The 25,274-nt window shown below is 37.3% G+C and overlaps 3 non-coding genes across 3 annotated transcripts; all 3 read left to right on the forward strand.

The window, feature by feature from the left end:
• The first annotated feature begins 3,617 nt into the window (after positions 1-3,617).
• On the forward strand, positions 3,618-3,691 carry TRNAI-AAU (transfer RNA isoleucine (anticodon AAU)). The gene has a single exon. It is a non-coding gene; the product is annotated as a tRNA-Ile (tRNA).
• Positions 3,692-11,309: 7,618 nt separating this feature from the next.
• Positions 11,310-11,383, forward strand: TRNAI-AAU (transfer RNA isoleucine (anticodon AAU)). The gene has a single exon. It is a non-coding gene; the product is annotated as a tRNA-Ile (tRNA).
• A 4,272-nt stretch (positions 11,384-15,655) lies between these two features.
• Positions 15,656-15,729, forward strand: TRNAI-AAU (transfer RNA isoleucine (anticodon AAU)). Its single transcript has one exon. It is a non-coding gene; the product is annotated as a tRNA-Ile (tRNA).
• Positions 15,730-25,274: the final 9,545 nt, after the last annotated feature.

Genomic DNA, 25,274 nt, shown 5'->3' on the forward strand with positions numbered 1-25,274 from the left:
TAATATCTATTTTTCAAAAAGACACACATTCACTGGATGGTGTCATCAGTGATGTCATGAGTGATGTCACTGACCATGTCATGAGTGATGTAATATGTGACGTCATCAGCAGTGCATTCCACGCACAAGTTATAGTGAGTCCAACTAACTATAACGTGGGAATTTCAATGGTTTTATGCGAGTAAAATTTCCAGCTAACTATAACTGGTGTGAAACCTATGGTTTTTTCAGTGAATAATATATAAAGATACTATGAATGTAAACAGCTGAATATAAGCTTTCCAACTATCCCGGATTAACAATCAGTAGGACTTCATCATCTGCTTCATCTTCAATAGTATGATATATATTTAGTGAGACTATTAGTTTAGTCTGTTAGAGCATGAAGTTAAAAACGCCAAGGACATACTTTCAATCAGTCTCCAAGCCAATACTTGATGCTCCTTTAATGTTGAAAATAGATTTATTTTCTACTGTATCATGTTTATCTCTATATTTCCTTTGAGGAGAAGCTGATAAAATGATAAGATTAATCAATTCAATATAGGTGATGAATATTTATTTATTGCTTAACCACATGGAAAAAACGGTAATGGTTCTAAGTTCTAACACTAAGTATGAACATCTCTTTTGTATTGTAATTTTTTTTAAGTCATATTAGTTTCTTCATGTTGATAATATATAACTATATCTTCATGGTAAACTGCTGAAATTAAGCTTTCCAAATCTCCTGGGTTAACTATCATTTGCCCTTCTTCATATGCTGGACCTCCAGGTAGTTGTGCAAAATGGCCTGTTAGCTCAGCTGGTTAGAGCGAGATGCTAATAACGCCAAGGTCACAGGTTCGATCCCTGTACAAGCCAAGTCTAATTGTTTGAAAAAATATGAATTTTTCTTGAGTTTCATTTTGGACTGTTTATCTCCTTGGATCACAAGCTGCTTGAAGGATTGGATGGAATCAGTAGCATTTCATCATCTGCTAATTCTTCAATAGTATGCTATATATTTAGTGAGCCTATTAGTTTAGTCTGTTAGAGCATGAAGTTAAAAACGCAAAGGACATACTTTCAATCAGTCTCCAAGCCAATACTTGATGCTCCTTTAATGTTGAAAATAGATGTATTTTCTTCTGTATCATGTTTACCTCTATATTTCCTTTGCGCAGAAGCTGATAGAATGATTAGATGAATCAATTGAATATAGGTGATGAATATTTATTTTTTGCCAAACCACGTGGAAAAAACGTTACTGGTTCAAAATTCTAACACTAAGTATGGAAATCTCTTTTGTATTGCAGTTTTTTTGAACTCATATTAGTTTCTTCATGTTGATAATATGAAACTTAATTCATATTAAACAGCTGAAGTTGAGCTTTCCAAATCGCCCGGTTGAACTATCATTAGCACTGCTATCTGTGCTGGTCCTCCAGAAGATGTGCAAATTGGCCTGTTAGCTCAGTTGGTTAGGGCGTGGTGCTAATAACGCCAAGGTCACAGGTTAGATCCCTGTACAGGCCAAGTTTATTTGTTTGAAAAAAGATGAATTTTTCTTGTGTCTCATTTTGGACTGTTTATCTCGCTGGATCAAATGCTGCTTGAAGGATTGGATGAATACATTTGATATAATTATAGAATTAATTACTATTCTTAAAGCGCCTGGAATATCTATTAATGGTTCTAAGTTCTAACGCCAAGTAACTAAATCTCTTATTTATTGCAATTTATTGAGATCATTTTTGTTTAGTCTTGTTGATAATATATAATGATACTATGAATGTAGAACGCTGAATATAAGCTTACCAACTATCCCGGATTAACAATCAGTAGGACTTCATCACCTGCTTCATCTTCAATAGTATGCTATATATTTAGTGAGACTATTAGTTTAGTCTGTTAGAGCATGAAGTTAAAAACGCCAAAGACATACTTTCAATCAGTCTCCAAGCCAATACTTGATACTCCTTTAATGTTGAAAATAGATGTATTTTCTACTGTATCATGTTTATCTCTATATTTCCTTTGAGGAGAAGCTGATAAAATGATTAGATGTATCAATTCAATATAGGTGATGAATATTTATTTATTGCTTAACCACATGGGAAAAACGTTAATGGTTCTAAGTTCTAACACTAAGTATGAAAATCTCTATTGTATTGTAAGTTTTTTTAAGTCATATTAGATTCTTCATGTTGATAATATATAACTATAACTTCATGGTAAACTGCTGAAATTAAGCTTTCCAAATCTCCTGGGTTAACTATCATTTGCCCTTCTTCATATGCTGGACTTACAGGTAGTTGTGCAAATTGGCCTGTTACCTCAGCTGGTTAGAGCGTGGTTCTAATAACACCAAGGTCACAGGTTTGATCCCTGTACAAGCCAAGTTTAATTGTTTGAAAAAAAGATGAATTTTACTTGTGTTTCATTTTGGACTGTTTATCTCCTTGGATCACACGCTGCTTGAAGGATTGGATGGAATCAGTAGCATTTCATCATCTGCTAATTCTTCAATAGTATGCTATATATTTAGTGAGCCTATTAGTTTAGTCTGTTAGACCATGAAGTTAAAAACGCAAAGGACATACTTTCAATCAGTCTCCAAGTCAATACTTGATGCTCCTTTATTGTTGAAAATAGATGTATTTTCTTCTGTATCATGTTTACCTCTATATTTCCTTTGCGCAGAAGCTGATAGAATGATTAGATGAATCAATTGAATATAGGTGATGAATATTTATTTATTGCTAAACCACGTGGAAAAAACGTTACTGGTTAAAAATTCTAACACTAAGTATGGAAATCTCTTTTGTATTGCAATTTTTTTGAACTCATATTAGTTTCTTCATGTTGATAATATGAAACTTAATTCATATTAAACAGCTGAAATTAAGCTTTCCAAATCTCCCGGTTGAACTATCATTAGCACTGCTTCCTGTGCTGGTCCTCCAGAAGATGTGCAAATTGGCCTGTTAGCTCAGTTGGTTAGAGCGAAGTGCTAATAATGCCAAGGTCACAGGTTCGATCCCTGTACAGGCCAAGTTTAATTGTTTAAAAAAAGATGAATTTTTCTTGTGTCTCATTTTGGACTGTTTATCTCCTTGGATCACACGCTGCTTGAAGGATTGGATGGAATCAGTAGCATTTCATCATCTGCTAATTCTTCAATAGTATGCTATATATTTAGTGAGCCTATTAGTTTAGTCTGTTAGAGCATGAAGTTAAAAACGCAAAGGACATACTTTCAATCAGTCTCCAAGCCAATACTTGATGCTCCTTTAATGTTGAAAATAGATTTATTTTCTTCTGTATCATGTTTACCTCTATATTTCCTTTGCGCAGAAGCTGATAGAATGATTAGATGAATCAATTGAATATATGTGATGAATATTTATTTTTTGCCAAACCACGTGGAAAAAACGTTACTGGTTCAAAATTCTAACACTAAGTATGGAAATCTCTTTTGTATTGCAATTTTTTTGAACTCATATTAGTAACTTCATGTTGATAATATGAAACTTCATTCATATTAAACAGCTGAAGTTGAGCTTTCCAAATCGCCCGGTTGAACTATCATTAGCACTGCTATCTGTGCTGGTCCTCCAGAAGATGTGCAAATTGGCCTGTTAGCTCAGTTGGTTAGGGCGTGGTGCTAATAACGCCAAGGTCACAGGTTCGATCCCTGTACAGGCCAAGTTTAATTGTTTGAAAAAAGATGAATTTTTCTTGTGTCTCATTTTGGACTGTTTATCTCGCTGGATCAAATGCTGCTTGAAGGATTGGATGAATACATTTGATATAATTATAGAATTAATTACTATTCTTAAAGCGCCTGGAATATCTATTAATGGTTCTAAGTTCTAACGCCAAGTAACTAAATATCTTATTTATTGCAATTTATTGAGATCAATTTTGTTTAGACTTGTTGATAATATATAAAGATACTATGAATGTAAACAGCTGAATATAAGCTTTCCAACTATCCCGGATTAACAATCAGTAGGACTTCATCTTCTGCTTCATCTTCAATAGTATGCTATATATTTAGTGAGACTATTAGTTTAGTCTGTTAGAGCATGAAGTTAAAAACGCCAAGGACATACTTTCAATCAGTCTCCAAGCCAATACTTGATGCTCCTTTATTTATTTATTTATTTATTTATGAATTTTGTAGAGCGCACGGCTACCCCCAATGGGGGTGTCCCGGCGCTAAAAACTGATTGGCAGAAAAGAGAGAAAGTAGACTACACAGATACAAAAAGCCAAGTCTTCAGGCGTCTACGGAAAATCACTTCAGATGGGGCAAATCTAAGATCAATAGGAAGACTGTTCCAGTATTTGGCTGCAAGGACGGCAAAAGCTCTGCCGCCCATTCTTGTACGACGGAATCTAGGCACATACATTAGGCGCAGATTGTTAGAGCGGAGATCCCTGACCGAGTAAGACAACCTCAGTCTTTTTCTTAAGTAGTCTGGGCCAGTTCCATTCAACGCTCGAAAGGCAAAAATGAGCGTTTTGAACTTAATTCGGTTAGCTATGGGCAACCAATGAAGCTCTTTGCGAAAAGCCGAGATCGAATGTCTATAGGGAATGTTACCAATCAATCTTGCAGCCGCGTTCTGCACCACCTGGAGACGTTCAATTTGGTACAGAGGAGCCCCTGCATAAAGACTGTTCGCGTAATCCAGGTGGGAGGTAATTAAGGCCTGGGTGACAGTTCTACGTGCATCCATGGGTAAAAAAGGGAAAATCTTCCTCATCATTTTTAATTTGCCATAGCAAATCGACGTGACCTTATTGATTTGGGGGCTGCAGGATAGAGTATCATCGAATATGAACCCCAGGTTACGGGCAGAGTGAACCGGGGTTGGCGGAGGGTTGAGAATCGTAGGCCACCATAGAGAAGGTGGAATGGTCATTTTTTGATTAAAGAACAAAACCTCCGTTTTATCGGTGTTTAATTGCAGATGGTTAGTGGACATCCAGGAGCAGATTTCGCCAAGACAGTGGCGAAAACTGGAGAGGCTGGAGTCAGAGTGATCGCTGAAAGAGAATATAAGCTGAGTATCATCAGCATACGAAATCACTCTGACTCCGCAAGCCTCTATTACCTTAGCCAACGGGGCAAGGTACACATTAAAGAACAGGGGGCTTAACGCTGAGCCCTGTGGGACTCCGCGGACCAGAGGTTTGCATTCTGATTCAAAAGGTCTCAGAAGAACCCTCTGCGATCGCCCTTGGAGGAAGGAACCCAGCCATGTTAAGGCAACGCCACTCACTCCAATCTGCTTCATACGGTCCAGGAGGATTTTATGGGACACCGTATCGAAAGCGGCGGACAGGTCGAGGAGGACCAGCATGGCCTCCTCGCCCTTGTCCACACACTCTCGCACAGTTTCTGACACTTCAAGCAGTGCGGTCTCAGTACTGAAACCCGCACGGAAACCGGACTGAGAATCATGCAAAAGAGAGTAAGTCTCCAGGTATTCCGCTAGTTGAAGTTGGACTGCCTTTTCCAAAACCTTAGCAGGTTTGGGAAGCAGAGAGATAGGCCGATAATTACTAAATTGTGTAGGATCGGCATCAGCCTTCTTCAAAATGGGTACCAGCAGAGCTTCCTTCCAGACTAAAGGGAACTGGCCTAGTTGTAAAGAGGCGTTCCAAATGGAAATAAGAGGGTCTAACAGTAAAGTGGCCAACTCACTCATGATTTTTGGGGGGACCGGGTCCAAAGGGGAACCTGATTTGCACTGTAATAGTAGTTTATGTGCAAGATTAGGAGTGAGGTCCTTGAAAACAGCTAAAGTAGGAACAATGTCCTGGTTCATTGAAACCGGGATAAGGGAGAGGTCCAGATTACCAGCTAGAGGAAAAGAGGCAGCAATTTTATCGATTTTTTCTTGAAAGAAGTCTGATAGTCCGTTACAAAGAGACTGACTAGCAGGATTAATAGGTGTCATAGCAGGGGGTTTGACAAAGTCCTTGACAATATTAAACAGTGTTTTAGCCGAATTGTCTGCGTCTTTAATTTGTGAGGTGAAAAACTCTTTCATGGCTAATTTTCTTGATTTAGTGAAATTCCTAAGGGCCATTCTATAGATAGTTTTTGCCTCAGGGTCGTACGTAAGTCTCCATTTACGTTCGAGTTTTTTACAATGGCTTTTTTCTTTACGTAAGGCATCTGAAAACCAGGGAGCAGAAGGGCGAGCTCTAGCAGATGACATCGTTATACAAGGGGCAATTTCATCGATCGCCGCCAATAGAGTAGTGTTAAACTTAGTAACACAGGTATCAATATTTCCTAAGCTTAACTCAAGAGGGCAACTGAATATTGGCTCTAGGGAAGTACAGGTGACCTTATGCCATTTTCTTCTCTGGCCTGGCCCTGGTTTCACCGGGATGGGAGCCTGCGGGATGGGAATGTCAAACGCAAGCAAGAAGTGATCAGACCATGTAAGGGGAAGAGAAGGGTGCGTACTAGTCCCTGGGAGGTTGGAAAAAATAAGGTCTAGCGTGTGGCCGGCTACATGCGTCGGACCATGAATGAGTTGCGTCAGACTCAGGCTCTGAAGAGAGTCGAGAAGACGGATGGCTTGGGTACAGGTGGGGTCATCAACGTGGAGATTAAAGTCACCCAGAACTATAAAGTGAGGGTGCTTAAGGGAAAGGTCCGTGATGACATGTACCAGTTGTAACAGGGCTGAGGGAGAGGCTTTAGGGGGGTTGTAAACCAGAATGCCGGTAAGAAAAACTGCGGCAGAATCCGCAACAGAAAAATAAATGGCTTCTATCAGACCAATATTGGTGATTTTCTTTATGATGATATTCAGGTGGGTTTTAAACAGGATGGCCAGACCACCTCCTGTCTTTCCCTCCCGATTGGCGCCTAGATAGCGATAGTCTGAGGGGGTAGCTAGAAAAATGTCTGGATTAGAGGTATCTTTGGTCCATGATTCCGTAAGGAATAATATATCCCAACAGTAAGTAGTGAGGGTCGACCAAATTTCATTGGCATGCCGGGGCAGGGAGCGACAATTGATCAATGCTAGTTTTAACGGGCAAGAAGCCAAAGCGGTGGGGAGAGGGAGAGTACGTTCACGCCAAGGGGGAATCAGAAGGGATACTTGATGCTCCTTTAATGTTGAAAATAGATGTATTTCCTACTGTATCATGTTTATCTCTATATTTCCTTTGAGGAGAAGCTGATAAAATGATTAGATGAATCAATTCATATAGGTGATGAATATTTATTTATTGCTTAACCACATGGAAAAAACGTTAATGGTTCTAAGTTCTAACATTAAGTATGAAAATCTCTTTTGTATTGTAATTTTTTTTAAGTCATATTAGTTTCTTCATGTTGATAATATATAACTATACCTTCATGGTAAACTGCTGAAATTAAGCTTTCCAAATCTCCTGGGTTAACTATCATTTGCCCTTCTTCATATGCTGGACCTCCAGGTAGTTGTGCAAAATGGCCTGTTAGCTCAGATGGTTAGAGTGTGCTGCTAATAACTCCAAGGTCACAGGTTTGATGCCTGTACAAGCCAAGTTTAATTGTTTGAAAAAAGATGAATTTTTCTTGTGTTTCATTTTGGACTGTTTATCTCCTTGGATCACAAGCTGCTTGAAGGATTGGATGGAATCAGTAGCATTTCATCATCTGCTAATTCTTCAATATTATGCTATATAGTTAGTGAGAATATTAGTTTAGTCTGTTAGAGCATGAAGTTAAAAACGCAAAGGACATACTTTCAATCAGTCCCCAAGCCAATACCTGATGCTCCTTTAATGTTGAAAATAGATGTATTTTCTTCTGTATCATGTTTACCTCTATATTTCCTTTGCGCAGAAGCTGATAGAATGATTAGATGAATCAATTGAATATAGGTGATGAATATTTATTTATTTCTAAACCACGTGGAAAAAACGTTACTGGGTCAAAATTCTAACACTAAGTATGGAAATCTCTTTCGTATTGCAATTTTTTTGAAGTCATATTAGTTTCTTCATGTTGATAATATAAAACTTAATTCATATTAAACAGCTGAAATTAGGCTTTCCAAATCTCCCGGTTGAACTATCATTAGCACTGCTTCCTGTGCTGGTCCTCCAGAAGATGTGCAAATTGGCCTGTTAGCTCAGTTGGTTAGAGCGTGGTGCTAATAAAGCCAAGGTCACAGGTTCGATCCCTGTACAGGCCAAGTTCAAATGTTTGAAAAAAGATGAATTTTTCTTGTGTCTAATTTTCGACTGTTTATCTCCTTGGATCAAACGCTGCTTGAAGGATTGGATGGATACATTTGATATAATTATAGAATTAATTACTATTCTTAAAGCGCCTGGAATATCTATTAATGGTTCTAAGTTCTAACGCCAAGTAACTAAATCTCTTATTTATTGCAATTTATTGAGATCATTTTTGTTTAGTCTTGTTGATAATATATAAATATACTATGAATGTAAACAGCTGAATATAAGCTTTCCAACTATCCCGGATTAACAATCAGTAGGACTTCATCATCTGCTTCATCTTCAATAGTATGCTATAGATTTAGTGAGACTATTAGTTTAGTCTGTTAGAGCATGAAGTTAAAAACGCCAAGGACATACTTTCCATCAGTCTCCAAGCCAATACTTGATGCTCATTTAATGTTGAAAATAGATGTATTTTCTACTGTATCATGTTTATCTCTATATTTCCTTTGACGAAAAGCTGATAAAATGATTAGATGAATCATTCAATATAGGTGATGAATATTTATTTATTGCTTAACCACATGTAAAAAACGTTAATGGTTCTAAGTTCTAACACTTACTATGAAAATCTCTTTTGTATTGTAAATTTTTTTGAAGTCATATTAGTTTCTTCATGTTGATAATATATAACTATAACTTCATGGTAAACTGCTGAAATTAAGCTTTCCAAATCTCCTGGGTTAACTATCTTTTTCATATGCTGGACCTCCAAATAGTTGTGCAAAATGTCCTGTTGGCTCAGATGGTTAGCGTGTGGTGCTAAAACCACCAAGGTCACAGGTTTGATCTCTGTATAGGCGAAGTTTAATTGATAAAAGATTAATTTTATCCTGTGTCTCTTTTTGGACTGTTTATCTCCTTGGATCAAACGCTGCTTGAAGGATTGGATGAATACATTTGATATCATTTTAGAATTAATTACTATTCTTAAAGCGCCTGGAATATCTATTAATGGTTCTAAGTTCTAATGCCAATTAATAATGTATAAAGATACTATGAATGTAAACACCTAAATATAAGCTTTCCAATTATCCTGGGATAACAATCAGTAGCACTTCATCATCTGCTAAGTCTTCACTAGTATACTATATATTTAGTGAGCCTATTAGTTTAGTCTGTTAGAGCATGAAGTTAAAAACTCACAGAACATACTTTCAATCAGTCTCCAATCCAATACTTGATGCTCCTTTAATGATAAAAATAGATGTATTTTCTTCTGTATCATGTTTACCTCTATATTTCCTTTGTGCAGAAATTCATAGAATGATTAGATGAATCAATTGAATATAGGTGATGAATATTCATGTATTACTAAACCACATGGAAAAAACATTACTGGTTCAAAGTTCTAACACTAAGTATGGAAATCGCTTTTGTATTGCAATTTTTTTGAAGTCATATTAGTTTCTTCATGTTGATAATATATAACTATAACTTCATATTAAACAGCTGAAATTAAGCTTTCCAAATCTTCCAGTTTAACTATCATTAGCACTGCTTCCTGAGCTGGTCCTCAGAAAAGTGTGCAAAATGGCCTGTTAGCTCAGATGGTTACAGCGTGGTGCTAATAACACCAAGGTCACAGGTTCGATCCCTGTACAGGCCAAGTTTAATTGTTTGAAAATAGATGAATTTTTCTTGTGTCTCATTTTGGACTGTTTATCTCCTTGGATCAAACGCTGCTTGAAGGATTGGATGAATACATTTGATATAATTATAGAATTAATTACTATTCTTAAAGCGCCTGGAATATCTATTAATGGTTCTAGGTTCTAACGCCAAGTAACTAAATCGCCTATTTATTGCAATTTATTGAGATCATTTTTGTTTAGTCTTGTTAATAATATATAAAGATACTATGAATGTAAACAGCTGAATATAAGCTTTCCAACTATCCCGGATTAACAATCAGTAGGACTTCATCATCTGCTTCATCTTCAATAGTATGCTATATATTTAGTGAGACTATTAGTTTAGTCTGTTAGAGCATGAAGTTAAAAACGCCAAGGACATACATTCAATCAGTCTCCAAGCCAATACTTGATGCTCCTTTAATGTTAAAAATAGATCTATTTTCTACTGTTTCATGTTTATCTCTATATTTCCTTTGAGGAGAAGCTGATAAAATGATTAGATGAATCAATTCAATATAGGTGATGAATATTCATTTATTGCTTAACCACATGGAAAAAACGTTAATGGTTCTAAGTTCTAACACTAAGTATGAAAATCTCTTTTGTATTGTAATTTTTTTTAAGTCATATTAGTTTCTTTATGTTGATAATATATAACTATACCTTCATAGTAAACTGCTGAAATTAAGCTTTCCAAATCTCCGGGGTTAACTATCATTTGCCCTTCTTCATATGCTGGACCTCCAGGTAGTTGTGCAAAATGGCCTGTTAGCTCAGATAGTTAGTGCGTGGTGCTAATAACGCCAAGGTCACAGGTTCGATCCCTGTACAAGCCAAGTTTAATTGTTTGAAAAAAGATGAATTTTTCTTGTGTTTCATTTTGGACTGTTTATCTCCTTGGATCACACGCTGCTTGAAGGATTGTATGGAATCAGTAGCATTTCATCATCTGCTAATTCTTCAATAGTATGCTATATATTTAGTGAGAATATTAGTTTAGTCTGTTAGAGCATGAAGTTAAAAACGCAAAGGACATACTTTCAATCAGTCTCCAAGCCAATACTTGATGCTCCTTTAATGTTGAAAATAGATGTATTTTCTTCTGTATCAAGTTTACCTCTATATTTCCTTTGCGCAGAAGCTGATAGAATGATTAAATGAATCAATTGAATATAGGTGATGAATATTTATTTATTGCTAAACCACGTGGAAAAAACTTTACTGGTTCAAAATTCTAACACTAAGTATGGAAATCTCTTTTGTATTGCAATTTTTTTGATGTCATATTAGTTTCTTCATGTTGATAATATGTAACTTAATTCATATTAAACAGGTGAAATTAAGCTTTCCAAATCTCCCGGTTAAACTATCATTAGCACTGCTTCCTGTGCTGGTCCTCCAGAAGATGTGCAAATTGGCCTGTTAGCTCAGTTGGTTAGAGCGTGGTGCTAATAACGCCAAGGTCACAGGTTCGATCCCTGTACAGGCTAAGTTTAATTGTTTGAAAAAAGATGAATTTTTCTTGTGTCTCATTTTGGACTGTTTATCTCCTTTGATCAAACGCGGCTTGAAGGATTGGATGAATACATTGGATATAATTATAGAATTAATTACTATTCTTAAAGCGCCTGGAATATCTATTAATGGTTCTAAGTTCTAACGCCAAGTAACTAAATCTCTTATTTATTGCAATTTATTGAGATCATTTTTGTTTAGTCTTGTTGATAATATATAAAGATACTATGAATGTAAACAGCTGAATATATGCTTTCCAACTATCCCGGATTAACAATCGGTAGGACTTCATCATCTGCTTCATCTTCAATAGTATGCTATATATTTAGTGAGACTATTAGTTTAGTCTGTTAGAGCATGAAGTTAAAAACGCCAAGGACATACTTTCAATCAGTCTCCAAGCAAATACTTGATGCTCCTTTAATGTTGAAAATAGATGTATTTTCTACTGTATCATGTTTATCTCTATATTTCCTTTGAGGAGAAGCTGATAAAATAATTAGATGAATCAATTCAATATGGGTGATGAATATTTATTTATTGCTTAACCACATAGAAAAAACGTTAATGGTTCTAAGTTCTAACACTAAGTATGAAAATCTCTTTTGTATTGTAATTTTTTGTAAGTCACATTAGTTTCTTCATGTTGATAATATATAACTATACCTTCATGGTAAACTGCTGAAATTAAGCTTTCCAAATCTCCTGGGTTAACTATCATTTGCCCTTCTTCATATGCTGGACCTCCAGGCAGTTGTGTAAAATGGCCTATTAGCTCAGTTGGTTAGAGCGTGATGCTAATAATGCCAAGGTCCCAGGTTCGATCCCTGTACAGGCCAAGTTTAATTGTTTGAAAAAATATGAATTTTTCTTGTGTTTCATTTTGGACTGTTTATCTCCTTGGATCACACGCTGCTTGAAGGATTGGATGGAATCAGTAGCATTTCATCATCTGCTAATTCTTCAATAGTATGCTATCTATTTATTGAGCCTATTAGTTTAGTCTGTTAGGGCATGAAGTTAAAAACGCAAAGGACATACTTTCAATCAGTCTCCAAGCCAATACTTGATGCTCTTTTAATGTTGAAAATAGATGTATTTTCTTCTGTATCATGTTTACCTCTATATTTCCTTTGCGCAGAAGCTGATAGAATGATTAGATGAATCAATTGAATATAGGTGATGAATATTTGTTTATTGCTAAACCACGTGGAAAAAACGTTACTGGGTCAAAATTCTAACACTAAGTATGGAAATCTCCTTTGTATTACAATTTTTTTGAAGTCATATTAGTTTCTTCATGTTCATAATATGAAACTTAATTCATATTAAACAGCTGAAATTAGGCTTTCCAAATCTCCCGGTTAAACTATCATTAGCACTGCTTCCTGTGCTGGTCCTCCAGAAGATGTGAAAAATGGCCTGTTAGCTCAGATGGTTAGAGCATGGTGCTAATAACACCAAGGTCACAGGTTCGATCCCTTTACAGGCCAAGTTTAATTGTTTGAATAAAGATGAAATTTTCTTGTGGCTCATTTTGGACTGTTTATCTCCTTGGATCAAACGCTGCTTGAAGGATTGGATGGAATCAGTAGCATTTCATCATCTGCTAATTCTTCAATAGTATGCTATATATTTAGTGAGACTATTAATTTAGTCTGTTAGAGCATGAAGTTAAAAACGCCATGAACATACTTTCAATCAGTCTCCAAGCCAATACTTGATGCTCCTTTAATGTTGAAAATAGATGTATTTTCTACTGTATCATGTTTATCTCTATTTTTCCTTTGAGCAGAAGCTGATAGAATGATTAGATGAATCAATTGAAAATAGGTGATGAATATTTATTTATTGCTAAACCACGTGGAAAAAACGTTACTGGGTCAAAATTCTAACACTAAGTATGAAAATCTCTTTTGTATTGTAATTTTTTTAAGTCATATTAGTTTCTTCATGTTCATAATATATAACTATACCTTCATGGTAAACTGCTGAAAATAAGCTTTCCAAATCTCCTGGGTTAACTATCATTTGCCCTTCTTCATATGCTGGACCTCCAGATAGTTGTGTAACATGGCCTGTTAGCTCAGATGGTTAGAGCATGGTGCTAATAATGCCAAGGTCACAGGTTCGATCCCTGTACAGTCCAAGTTGAATTGTTTGAAAAAAGATGAATTTTTCTTGTGTCTCATTTTGGACTGTTTATCCCCTTGGATCAAACGCTGCTTGAAGGATTGGATGGAATCAGTAGCATTTCATCTTCTGCTAATTCTACAATAGTATGCTATATATTTATTGAGCCTATTAGTTTAGTCTGTTAGAGCATGAAGTTAGAAACGCAAAGGACATACTTTCAATCAGTCTCCAATCCAATACTTGATGCTCTTTTAATGTTGAAAATAGATGTATTTTCTTCTGTATCATGTTTACCTCTATATTTCCTTTGCGCAGAAGCTGATAGAATGATTAGATGAATCAATTGAATATAGGTGATGAATATTTATTTATTGCTAAACCACGTGGAAAAAACGTTACTGGGTCAAAATTCTAACACTAAGTATGGAAATCTCTTGTGTATTGCAATTTTTTTGACGTCATATTAGTTTCTTCATGTTGATAATATGAAACTTAATTCATATTAAACAGCTGAAATTAGGCTTTCCAAATCTCCCGGTTGAACTATCATTAGCACTGCTTTCTGTGTTGGTCCTCCAAAAGATGTGCAAATTGGCCTGTTAGCTCAGTTGGTTAGGGTGTCCTGCTAATAACACCAAGGTCACAGGTTCGATCCCTGTACAGGCCAAGTTTAATTGTTTGAAAAAAGATGAATTTTTCTTGTGTCTCATTTTGGACTGTTTATCTCCTTGGATCAAACGCTGCTTGAAGGATTGGATGAATACATTTGATATAATTATAGAATTAATTACTATTCTTAAAGCGCCTGGAATATCTATTAATGGTTCTAGGTTCTAACGCCAAGTAACTAAATCGCCTATTTATTGCAATTTATTGAGATCATTTTTGTTTAGTCTAGTTAATAATATATAAAGATACTATGAATGTAAACAGCTGAACATAAGCTTTCCAACTATCCCGGATTAACAATCAGTAGGACTTCATCATCTGCTTCATCTTCAATAGTATGCTATATATTTAGTGAGACTATTAGTTTAGTCTGTTAGAGCATGAAGTTAAAAACGCCAAGGACATACTTTCAATCAGTCTCCAAGCCAATACTTGATGCTCCTTTAATGTTAAAAATAGATCTATTTTCTACTGTTTCATGTTTATCTCTATATTTCCTTTGACGAGAAGCTGATAAAATGATTAGATGAATCAATTCAATATAGGTGATGAATATTCATTTATTGCTTAACCACATGGAAAAAACGTTAATGGTTCTAAGTTCTAACACTAAGTATGAAAATCTCTTTTGTATTGTAATTTTTTTTAAGTCATATTAGTTTCTTCATGTTGATAATATATAACTATACCTTTATAGTAAACTGCTGAAATTAAGCTTTCCAAATCTCAGGGGTTAACTATCATTTGCCCTTCTTCATATGCTGGACCTCCAGGTAGTTGTGCAAAATGGCCTGTTATCTCAGATAGTTAGAGTGTGGTGCTAATAACGCCAAGGTCACAGGTTCGATCCCTGTACAAGCCAAGTTTAATTGTTTGAAAAAAGATGAATTTTTCTTGTGTTTCATTTTGGACTGTTTATCTCCTTGGATCACACGCTGCTTGAAGGATTGTATGGAATCAGTAGCATTTCATCATCTGCTAATTCTTCAATAGTATGCCATATATTTAGTGAGAATATTAGTTTAGTCTGTTAGAGCATGAAGTTAAAAACGCAAAGGACATACTTTCAATCAGTCTCCAAGCCAATACTTGATGCTCCTTTAATGTTGAAAATAGATGTATTTTCTTCTGTATCAAGTTTACCTCTATATTTCCTTTGCGCAGAAGCTGATAGAATGATTAGATGAATCAATTGAATATAGGTGATGAATATTTATTTATTTCTAAACCACGTGGAAAAAACTTTACTGGTTCAAAATTCTAACACTAAGTATGGAAATCTCTTTTGTATTGCAATTTTTTTGATGTCATATTAGTTTCTTCATGTTGATAATATGTAACTTAATTCATATTAAACAGCTGAAATTAAGCTTTCCAAATCTCCCGGTTAAACTATCATTAGCACTGCTTCCTGTGCTAGTCCTCCAGAAGATGTGGAAATTGGCCTGTTAGCTCAGTTGGTTAGAGCGTGGTGCTAATAACGCCAAGGTCACAGGTTCGATCCCTGTACAGGCAAAGTTTAATTGTTTGAAAAAAGATGAATTTTTCTTGTGTCTCATTTTGGACTGTTTATCTCCTTTGATCAAACGCTGCTTGAAGGATTGGATGAATACATTGGATATAATTATAGAATTAATTACTATTCTTAAAGCGCCTGGAATATCTATTAATGGTTCTAAGTTCTAACGCCAAGTAACTAAATCTCTTATTTATTGCAATTTATTGAGATCATTTTTGTTTAGTCTTGTTAATAATATATAAAGATACTATGAATGTAAACAGCTGAATATATGCTTTCCAACTATCCCGGATTAACAATCGGTAGGACTTCATCATCTGCTTCATCTTCAATAGTATGCTATATATTTAGTGAGACTATTAGTTTAGTCTGTTAGAGCATGAAGTTAAAAATGCCAAGGACATACTTTCAATCAGTCTCCAAGCAAATACTTGATGCTCCTTTAATGTTGAAAATAGATGTATTTTCTACTGTATCATGTTTATCTCTATATTTCCTTTGAGGAGAAGCTGATAAAATAATTAGATGAATCAATTCAATATGGGTGATGAATATTTATTTATTGCTTAACCACATGGAAAAAACGTTAATGGTTCTAAGTTCTAACACTAAGTATGAAAATCTCTTTTCTATTGTAATTTTTTTGAAGTCATATTAGTTTCTTCATGTTGATAATATATAACTATAACTTCATGGTAAACTGCTGAAATTAAGCTTTCCAAATATCCTGGGTTAACTATCATTTGTCCTTCTTCATTTTTTTTAATATATTTTATTTGAGCAAGTTCAATTATATACCACAATAAAAGAAAACATAGTTCAATTCATATGTATCAGACATCTTAAACAGTTAATAATACAGAATATATCTGAGGTTTTTAAATCGTGATCTCCGATTACGAAGAAAAATAAGGCCTAGAAAAAATGAAGAAAAAGAAATAATAACAATGATCATATGCACAATTATAATACATTTAGGAAAACTAATAATGATACAAAGTAAGTGTTTCTTGTCCTAAGATTCCCTTTCATTCTCATACCAGAGGGTAATGGGAGCCCATATCTGGGCCCGAGCAATCTAGATTTCTTCCCTCTTGTTTTATATATAGCTATTTCTTGTTTATAAGTCCCCAAAAACCGGCTTAGCCACATTTGAAAGGTAGGTGCCTCTAGATCTTTCCAGCGGGCAGCAAGTATGATTCGAAGGACAGCCATACCTAGAAATACGGACATTACTTCCTCATTTTTATATCCCAAAGAATCGTCATAGCCAAATATGTATAGGGTCAATGAAGTTCTTAGGTTATGTCCAAAGATTTCTGCCCAATAATCAGAAATCATTTTGTTTAATTAGATCTAATTTGGGACAGTCGGCAAACATGTGTACAAGGTTCGCTGGAGACAGTCCACACCTTGGCCATTGATCGTTAAGTCTTTGGCCCCAAGTAAATAGTTTGGCAGGTGTATAATAAAGGTCATACACAGTTCGATAGTATTGTGCTTTTAAATAAGATGCCAAAAATAATTTAGAGGATAGCATCAATGACATATCCACATCTATGTTCGGATTATCTAGTTTTATTGCCCATCCTCTCTCAACTCGCTCTAAATCATCACGATGACTCTTAATTAAAAGATCATAGATATTGCCTATCCTAATAGCCCGCCTAGCAAAGATTTCAAAGAAAGGGATGGTCTCTGATTGTATATTGGGTAGGAGTTGTCGAATGATAGTGTGTACTTGTATATATTTTAGATAGTCAGTGGGAGGGATCGAGAATTTCTGTTGTATATCCCCAAATGATGCTATAGAGCCTTGTTTGAGAAAATCGCCCACCATAGCAATCCCTAAATTCTCCCATTTTCGAGATGTGGAATCAATAAGCCAAGATGGTAAAATCGAGCTATGCCAGAGAGGAGTATAATTGGTATATTTTGAGATTACTAGATGCTTCGATGTACGTTTCCAGATCCTCCATGAGTCGGTAATTGTCCCCTAATGCTAATTCATATATTGATGGTATATTATGTTCTAATAGAGCAGCTGCTGTTGGCTTGATGTTAAATAGAGGGACCATTTGCTGAAGGAGAGTCGCCCATAGGTATAGAATCAGATTTGGTATGGCTAGCCCTCCCCTACATTGTGGTTAAGTCAGATATGGCATTGCCCTCCTGATTTTCCCATAGCTCCATACAAATTTAGACATACAAGAGTCCATGATTTTAATCATTTTGTCATCGACCATCAACGGGATTGCCCGAAATAGATATAATATTTTCAGAAAAACGTTCATTTTGAGGTAGTTTCCTCTACCTACGATTGAGAGATGGAGGTTGTTCACTCTTGATAGATCTTTTTTAATTTTCTTTATCAATAGGTCGTAGTTGAGTTGGTAAATATCTTTTACCTTAGAAGAAATACAAACACCGAGATAGGTGGCCTGATTCACTCTATATGGACTTTCAAAAGAGGTGTTATCTGTGCATAGAACCATTGTCTTGTCCCTATTGAGGGAGTATCCTGAGTAGGAGCCGAAAATCTGAGTAATTTGTTCTATCTCTTGGATTGCCTCAGTAGGGTTTGGTGTTAATACCGCCACGTCATCGGCATAAGCCAGAATTTTGGTATGAAATATACCAACTGTAATGGGTTGAATTAGATTGGAGATAAGAAGTTTTGAAATTAGTGGGTTGATGTAAAGGGCGAATAGTATTGGGGAGCACGGACATCCCTGTCTCGTGCCCCTTTCAATATTAATAAACTTCGATTCGACCCCCTTCATGGCAAGCCTAGCTTTTGGATCAACGGATAAAGCTTTGATGGATTTAATGAAGCATGGTCCAAAGTTGTTTGATTCCAGAACTTGCCATAAAAATTGCCAAGAGACTCGATCGAAAGCCTTCACGGCGTCAAGCAGGATCATCGACATCTGGCCCCCCGATACTCCTATGATGTCAAAAAGGGAGATGACTCTACGGGTTAAAGCCATGTTGTCACGGGGAGGCCAGATGTTCGATAATCCTGCTGAGCCGGTTAGCGAGAATCTTGGCATAGAGTTTCGAATCGGAGTTTTTAAGGGAAATAGGCCGATATGAGGATGGCAGCTCAGGGGGTTTTCCTTTTTTTGGGAATATGGCTATATTTGTAAATTTCCATGATTCAGGTGGGTTGCCGTGCCATTGTACACCAAGAAACAAGTCTAATAAATATGGCAGTATTTGCTTTCCAAGTATTTTATATAGGTCCAGGGGAATTTTATCTGGACTAGCGGCTTTGCCGTTAGCGAGCTCGGAGAGTGCTAATTCGAGCTCGGTAGATGAGATTTCTTTGTCCAGATCTTCCTTGGTTGATTCATCAATCATCTTAAGTGAGTCGGGATCACCTAGCCAGTCCCTTAGGAAATCTTTAATGGCTACTAGTGCAGTTTGGTCCTCATTTTGATAAAGCCTTTGATAATAACATTGGAAAGCACCTGTAATATCTACAGGTGACTATGTTTCTGCCCCTCGAAGTCAATAGACTGTATAGTACTATAAGATTGTTTTTGGCGTGTACGGAGGGCGAGCTGTTTTCCCACATTTTCCCCATTTTCATAAACGCTGTTTTGATTTACCTGGAAATTTTCCGCTGCTTTTTGTGTCAAACCGCTATTATTCTCTGTTTTTAGAACCAGTATTTTACGCAGTGTGCTCTTACCATCCTCCCCGCGGTGTATTTGCGTGGCATGTTGTTCTTCTAAATTTATTAATTCAGAGCTAAGTTGTTCTCTTGCACTATCCTGCTCCTTCTTACGTTTGGCAACAAAAGCAATAGTCTCCCCCCTTAAGGCTGCTTTAAAGCAATCCCAGACCACCAGTCTAGGGGCACTGTATTGATTGTAGTCAAAAAATTCCTGTGCCCAAAGTGTTATGTATGTTGTGTACTCTTGATTTACCAAAAGCTTCCGGTCAAATGACAATTGAGAGTAGGGCCTCTTGTAATTGGTAATGTCAAGGGTAAGAGTAAGTGCGTTATGGTCTGACAGTGTTTTGGGGGATTTAGTTATGGCCGCAGTTATAGAGTTCCCTATAGATGTCATTATATAATTGATCCAGACATATTTATTATGGGGAAAGGAAAAGTAAGTATATCCGGGATCATGTTTATTTTTCAAGTTCCAAAGATCGATTAGATTGTGACTATCCATAAGTTGTATTAATGCCCTATAGACTTTAGTCTTACGGCCCTTATAAGTCTGCTGTAAGGATGTATTCAGTGATATCCCAAGAGCTATATTAAACTCGCCACAAACCACTAATGATCTTGGCCAAGACGCGAGTTCTGACTCAAGATCATGGAATATCCGAGGATCGTCTTGGTTTGACCCATACAGTGAGCAGATGGTAATGCCCAGTTCCAATTTGGCTATTGCCCACCTGCCGTGGGGATCAGCCAGTCTACGTCTGGGTTGACCCAAAGCGGTTTTTGCTAAGATAGCCACCCCTCGTGTCTTAGATGTTTGTGTTGTTAGGGTAAGAACGTTATAACCAGGTATCTTCAACAGTTCTTTATCTCCTACAGAGATGTGGGTTTCCTGTCAACAAAGCACGTCATATGACCCTTGTTGAATTATCTGATTGAATTGTGCTCTTTTACCCTTATCATTGAGGCCCTGCAACGTTCCAACAATAAAGTTTTAGCTTCCCCATCTTACATATTGAACAATCAGCCTATCAACTGCATCATATATTCTTATTTGTTTAAATAGAAAAGACATCCAACTCGATTTTTTATCATTCCCTAGGCAAAATTGTATATTTTTTTTAACGGTTTTAGTATGGTCTTTATACATTTGAACTTGCTCTTTTTTTTATTTTTCTGTTGCCACCCCCCTCCCCTTCAAGGTCCTCCCAGCCCTGTACCCCCACCCCCAATTAGACTCTTTAAGAGTCTGTGGTGATGGAACAGTGCTACCTAACCGGTGCTCGATGGACTTACGATAGTGTGATAAAAGGGAAAAAAAAAAAAGGAAAGATTACTACACAGGAATAGAAAAGATAGGCACCGAGGTCAAGAAGGAAGGAAAAATAAGAGGAGGGGAAAGCAAAAGAAATAAGTTTGGGTGTAATATAGTTTCCAAAGGTTGTTCTACCATATCATCAAACATCACATCTATACACTTACTATTTTTCTCTATTAAGTAAAGTTTCCAATCTATTCCCTCTAGTTCTCGAAGGCCGATAGATTAATCTTAATCACATTAAGCCTTTTGAGGGAGAGAAAAGAGAGAGAGAAAAAAAGAAAAAACCAAGAAGAGAAAAAAGAAAAGAAACTTATATATCACATATAACAAATAACAATCCTGCCGATCATAGTACGGATACTGCGTGTACCTCTAGAGAAAAATATAACAGTGCTACCCCCCTCTTGGCCTCCACCCTCTCTTGAGTCTTCCGTTAACCCAGGCTACCCAAATATTCTTTTGCCTTAATCTCAGAGGTAAAAAAGCTCGTTTGACCCCTGAAAACCACTTTCAGCCAGGCAGGATTGTAAAGATAAGCATGTGCATTTTTCTCTATAAATGGTTTGATCAATTGTCGAAGGCACCATCTCCTCTCCACTGTGACGTGGCAAAAATCTGGACGGACGAAATACGAAATAGAGACTCTGCTACGTCGTGCCTCAGGTCTTGCCTTGTCAAAGATGGCTTGTCTTAGGAGAAAATTTCCGAAGTACACAAGAATCGCACGAGGGTACCCCCTCCCCCCCCCCCGGTTTTATTGCAGATTTTAATGTCAGTGGAACTCTATGGGCACGTTGTACTTCCAGGTCCCAACTCCAACTGGAAAGCTCAGGGAGAGTGTCCCGGAATAACTGAATGATGTATGAACGAACATCGTCCCCCTCGATGTTTTCGGGAATGCCTAGGACGCGTAAGTTGTTTTGACGTAAGCGGTTTTCACAATCCTCAAGCTTCCATCTTACGTCCTCTAGTTCTGCCCCGTGGGAGTCGACTCGTTCCTGGACTAGAGCGGCCTCAGTTTCATTGGATACTATACGATCTTCCATCTCAGTCATCCGCTCATTAAAAGTGCCCACAGTTTTTGCTAGCTTGCGCACAACCCCCTGAACTTTGTGCAGGGCTGCCTGAGCCCTACACCCATCTTTAGAAGTTACCTCTCGATGTGAGGCAATGGCCTGAAGAACGGTGTCCATAACTGAGGTCAGCGTGGTCCCTGGTTGATCCGAGTGATCGAGTGAAGGTAATGGTGGCCCAACAAAGTGAGAGGGATTGGTTTGATTTACAGCCTTCAGTGTTGGAGAATAATCCCAGGCCAAGTCTGTTGCTCCGCGGTGGCTTTTTTTCTTTTTCAAGACTGTTTTCCGACCAACCCTGAGTCCATTTTCTTTTATATTTTGATCACTTTCAGTGGTAAGATCAAACTCAGGATCGTCCACAGGATCCTCTTCGGTATCAGCCGACCAACCAGCATCCTCAGAAAAAGAATAGAAGTCTGTAGGGTCTCTATCAGTCTCTACTATCTCAGCAGCTGTTTCAACAAAATTAGCTATGCGTGGCTCGGTACCCCCTGAGCCCATCAATTTGTCACCTATTTCCTGACTGGTAGGATTAGCCTCAACAACATTTAGCAGTTCTGACACTACTGGAGGTTCAGGAATCTCAGATTGGTGAGTAATATCGTTAGTTTCATAAGATATAGCGGCAGTCTTTGATAAAAACGGGTTCAGGGAGATTTGTTAACTGAGGGGTCATACCTTGTAGCTGTACCGCTTCCCGCTCACCATCATGTGCCACGACAGCAACCTCCAGTTGATCCGTGGCAGCAGCAGTTGGGAAAGTCTCTGTAGAGGCAGTGACACCCGCAGTAGCTCCAGTCCGCTCCCTCGCCGGCACTCCAGTCCTGTTTTCCATCTCTTCCTGTGCAATCGTCGGAGTTTGCGCTACAGATCGAGCGCCGAGAGCAGGCAACCTCGAGGGCGTTCCAGCGAAAGATAGTCCAGGGGGTCTACAGAGCAAATCCACGACTGAGGGGCCGGGCGTCACCACCAGTTGCTTGGTTTTTCTTGGGGTGGGGGTCGCGCCAGCATCAGGTCGGCCTGCCTCACCATTACCGGTGGCTTCACCGCCGCCGCCGCCTGCCCGCTTCTACATCAGCTCCCGATCTCGGAGAGCCTGCTTTGCCGCTCTGGTCTTCGCGGCTGCAGCCGCCAACGGCGCTGCGTTTTTCGGAGCCATCCCCAAGCCGTCACCGTCAGGCTCAGCGTCAGACTCAACGCCCAGGTAGGGGTTGTTTTCACTGTGGCACTGCTGTGCACAATTTCGGGCCGACTTAGTTGTTCGTGGCCCCCCAAGCAGCCGGAAAACTATAATACAAATCAAGGATGTGAAAAGTGAAAGCTGGGTTTTTAGCGCAGCCCGGGTGTCGTTTTTTGTAGTTGCCGAGGTTTCCAGGGGGAGATATATTATCGTCTTCATTGTATCCAGGTGTACCGAGGTGATTTACTTGTCTCTACCAGTAGAGTTGTCAGTGTCATCGGGATTCTTTTACCTAAGGCAGTAGTATTTAGTAGTTTTGCATGGTTTCGCTTAGAGTCTCATTCCGCTATCTTCACTGCCACCAGCACCGGTCAGATGCACCTAACAGCGGTCTAGCATACCGCCGCCATCTTGCCTCCAATCTGCTCTCCTACTTTTACATTTTTAATGGAGAATTGGACCCATTTGTCCTTCTTCATATGATGGACCAACAGGAATTTGTGCAAAATAGCCTGTTAGCCTAGATGGTTAGAGTGTGGTGCTAATAAATCTAAGGTCACAGGTTCGATCCCAGAACAGGCCAATTTTTAAATGTTTGAAAAAAGATGAATTTTTCTTGTGTCTCATTTTGGACTGTTTATCTCCTTGGATCAAACACTCCTTGAAGGATTGGATGAATACATTTGATACAGTTGTAGAATTCATTATTATTCTTGAAGAGCCTGAATATCTATTAATGGTTCTAAGTTCTAATGCCAAGTAACTAAATCTTTTATTGATTGCAATTTATTGAGGTCATTTCTGTTTTGTCTTGTTGATAATGTATAAATATACTATGAATATAAACAGCTAAAGATAAGCTTTTCAAAAATCAGTAGCACTTCATCATCCGCTATTTCTTCAATGGTATGCTATATATTTTGTGTGCCTATTCGTTTAATCTGTTAGAACATGACGTTAAAAACGCAAAGGACATACTTTCAATCAGTCTCCAAGCCAATACTTGATGCTCCTTTAATGTTGAATATAGATGTATTTTCTTCTGTATCATGTTTATCTCTACATTTCCTTTGAGCAGAAGCTGATAGAATGATTAGATGAATCAATTGAATATAAGTGACGAATTGTTATTTATTTCTAAACCACATGGAAAAAACGTTATTGGTTCTAAGTTCTAACACTAAGTATGAAAATCTCTTTTGTATTGTAATTTTTTTGAAGTCATTGTAGTTTCTTCATGTTGATAATACATAACTATAACGTCATGGTAACCGCTGAAATTAAGCTTTCCAAATCTCCCGGGTTAACTATCATTAGCACTTCTGCATATGCTGGTCCTCCAGGAAGTTGCGCAAAATGGCCTGTTAGCTCAGATGGATAGAGTTTGGTGCTAATAACACCAAGGTCACAGGTTTGATCCCAGTACAAGCCAAGTTTAATTGTTTGAAAAAAGATTAATTTTTCTCGTGTCTCATTTTGGACTGTTTATATCCTTGGATCAAACGCTGCTTGAAGGATTGGATGAATAAATTTGATATAGTTGTAGAATTAATTATTATTCTTAAAGCACCTGGAATATCTAATAATGGTTCTAAGTTCTAATGCCAAGAATCTAAATCTCTTATTTATTGCAATTTATTGAGATCGTTTTTGTTTAGTCTTGTTGATAATATATAAAGATACTATGAATGTAAACAGCTGAATATAAGCTTTCCAACTATCCCGGATTAACAATCAGTAGGACTTCATCATCTGCTAATTCTTCAATAGTATGCTATATATTTTGTGTGCCTATTAGTTTAGTCTGTTAGAGCATGACGTTAAAAACGCGAAGGGCATACTTTTAATCTGCCTCCAAGCCAATACTTGATGCTCCTTTAATGTTGAATATAGATCTATTTTCTTCTGTATCATGTTCATCTCTACATTTCCTTTGCGCAGAAGCTGATAGAATGATTAGATGAATCAAGTGAATATAGGTGATGAATTGTTATTTATTGCTAAACCACATGGATAAAACGTTAATGCCTCTGAGTTCAAACACTAAGTATGAAAATCTCTTTTGTATTGAATTTTTTTTTAAGTCATATTAGTTTCTTCAAGTTGATAATACATAACTATAACTTCATGGTAACCGCTGAAATTAACTTTCCAAATCTCCCTGTCAGAGTTTAAACTGGCTTACCAACTGCTGTCTTCAATTACTTGCACGGGAACAGAAGATGCTAGCTCTCAACTCCCTCTCCAGGATTCCTCAGATCCAGCATTAAATAATGACTCTAA

Source organism: Lissotriton helveticus, chromosome 4_1 (assembly GCF_964261635.1).
Source record: "Lissotriton helveticus chromosome 4_1, aLisHel1.1, whole genome shotgun sequence".
Classification (NCBI taxonomy): Eukaryota; Metazoa; Chordata; class Amphibia; order Caudata; family Salamandridae; genus Lissotriton; species Lissotriton helveticus.